We start from the raw sequence: 3,094 nt of genomic DNA, 5'->3' as shown, positions 1-3,094 counted from the left end.
AATTGAGCTATAAAGACATATAACATTATATTAGTTTCAGGTGTACAACATAATGATTCAATAGTTGTATATATTGTGAAAATCTTGTTCTCGAACTTCATGTGAATGGCTTCCTCTGTTCAATGTGATGTCTTGTAAGATTTTCCATGTTTTGTGTTCGTCAATAGTTTGTTCCTTTTTTAATCTGGGTAGCTTTCTGGTGTGTAAATATACAGAAATTTGTTTATCCTTTAACTTGCTGATGGACATTTGGGTTATTTCTAGTCTTGGCTATTAGGAATACAACTATTATGAACATTTGATACAAATAATTTCTGGATAAATATCTTCATCTCTCTTAGATAAATATTTGGAGTAGAATATCTGGATTATATGGTAAGTATATACTTAACTTTATAAGAAACTGCTAAATAGTTCTCCAAAGTGGTTGTACCATGTTGCACGCCCATCAGCAAGATATGAGAGTTTTGGTTGTCTTTCATCATTGGCAACAGCTGATGATTATAAGTCTTCTTAATTTTAGTCATTCTCCTGGTGGGACTTTAGTGGAGTCACACTGTAGTGTTAACTTCCATTTTCTTCATAATAATTGATGTTGAGAATCGCTGGTCGTTTGCACCTCTTCTTTTATGACGTGTCCACATTTTTTGGTCTTTTTTTTTTTTTTATTAGGTTGTCTGTCTTGTTGTTATCGTTATAATATTGCAAATATTTTCTCCTAATCTGTAGTTTGCTCTTTCAAAAATCACTTTGACAAAATCCAATTTACTAATTCCTCCTCATATGGCTAGTGTTTTGTTTCCCTTATCCAGGAAATTTTGCTTACTGCAAAGTGAAAAAAGATATTCTCCCATGTCTTTCTAGACTTTATTCTCTAAAAGAGTTTATGTCAGGTTGGTATTATGTCATCTTTAAATGTCTGATAGAATTGAACAATGAAGCCATTTAGGCTTGGAGGTTTTGCTTTGGGGAAGTTTGAAATTATAAATTTAATTTTTCAAAGAGACATCAAATTATTTAGATTTTCCTTTTCATCTTGAGTTTTTTTCATAATCTGTGACTTTCAAGGAATTTGTTCACAAATTGTTGAATTTATCAGCACAATGTTGTCCATACAATTCCTCTATTCTGCTTTCCATATCTGGAGGACACGTAGTGATGTTCCCCTTTGTCAGCCTCCATACCGATGCAGTGGCTTCTTGCTTGAGTTTTAGCCACCCTGCTACTCGAACCTCACTCAGTGTGGTCCTCGCTTGTAAGGTTGATTGATCTCTATTTTTTACCTGCTTTTGCTTACTCTCCAAAGCCTTCAAACAAATATTCCCTCCCCAGACTTCTCTTACCAATAATTTCCAATTATTATCATGGTGGGTCCGGCTGAGACAAGCTGCTTTGTCATCACTAGAATCAGATCCTACCAAATATTTTCTGTTTCCCGCTGTTGTCCTCTCTTTTCTTGTCTGCTCTTGGATTAGTTATTTATTTATTTTTTAGATATGCTTTTATTAATTTTTTTAGAAAGAGAGGAAGGGAGAGAGAGATAGAAGCATATCAATGTGAGAGAGAAACAAAGATTAGTTGCCTCCTGCACCTCCCTACTGGAGATTGAGCCCACAACCTAGGCATGTGCCCCGACAGGGAATCGAACCGGGACCTCTCAGTCCATGGGACGATGCTCCATCCACTGAGCCACACCAGCTGGGTGGATTAGTTATTTTTTAGTATTCAATTTTTGCCCTCCTAGTAGTTTGTTAGTTACAGGTTCTAAACTATTCTTTTAGTGCTTACCTTAAACATCACACATACATCCTTTACTTATTAATGTCCAATATATATTAGTCTATATATTTTTTACCCTATCCTGGCAAATGCAAGAACTCTAGAACCCTTAAGCTCTATTTCCTCTCCTTTTGCCTTACGAGCTATAGTTTTAATGTATTTTAATTCAACATGTATTTTAAATCTCACAAGACATCCTTACTATTAATGTAAATGGGCACTACTCATTTGCATTTAGCCACAACTGCATGTCATTTCTAACTGCGTTTTCTGCTTCCATCTGGGATAATTTCCCTTTCCCACCCATGTTTCCTGTTTGTGCAGGACTTCTACTGTATGTGGTTATGCTCCTCCCTTCTGATTCCTCGTTCTGCTCTCAACACCCCGGGCTGCTATGTAGCTGAGCCCTCACTGGTACCTGTTCTCGATTTTTCAACTATTTTTGTTTTCCTATTTGCTCCCCCTGAAAATGTCTCTACTCTTCCTGTTTTCCTTTCCCCCAGAGCATCACTACCAGTCTCTTCTGTGGCCTGCTTCTCAGCCCATCTGCCGGACTTCTCTCTAGAAGTGATTCCTGCATGGCACCCCAGTCGCCCAGATCATGCAAACCTGCAGTGACAAGCTGATGTTAAAAGCACAGTGAAGAGTTGTTCATCCCATCTGGACCCAAGACAAGGAAAAACGCTCAGGGAAATCCGTAGAGGAGAAGTCAGGCCTTAAAGGAGGGCGACTAGGCGTTAGTTAAGTGGAGAAGAGAGGCAGCTATTACACTCACACCCGCAGACATGGAGTGTGAAGTGTTTGGGGAACGCAGCGCGGTCCGGGATTTGGTAAGGGGCATGGATGGTGAGCACACAGCTGGCACAGTACACTGTCTCCCGTTGGCGTCCATGGCGAACACTGCTGATCTATCACGGAGCGTTATTTCTCACTGGTATTGAGCCTTGAATCATCTCAAATTAGCACTCCAGACACTTAATTAAATAGTGGTAGCTTCAGAGATGAAAACTTTGTTATTCTGGGAATGGGAGAACAATAGGTCATGGCGAGAAGAGAGGCTGGGGAGTTAGGCAGGACCCAGAATGGGAAGAGCTCTGGATGATGGCGTGGGCGAGGAAAGCCACTGAGGAAGCCCAGAGGCCTTAGATGTGTAATACTATCAGAAAAGTTTCAGTGCTCAGAGCTGCCCCTGTGAGGCCCGGTCTATTCTAGCATCTTGTTAATGAGGCCTCAGGGAAATGCCATGTGAGAATTTTCTGGCTACCCTGCTTTAGCACTAATTAGCCACCCAGGGATGTTCTTTGTGGTTTAATTA

The sequence above is a fragment of the Molossus molossus genome, unplaced genomic scaffold (assembly GCF_014108415.1).
Source record: "Molossus molossus isolate mMolMol1 unplaced genomic scaffold, mMolMol1.p scaffold_m16_p_14, whole genome shotgun sequence".
Classification (NCBI taxonomy): domain Eukaryota; kingdom Metazoa; phylum Chordata; class Mammalia; order Chiroptera; family Molossidae; genus Molossus; species Molossus molossus.
This window is presented reverse-complemented; position numbering follows the sequence as displayed.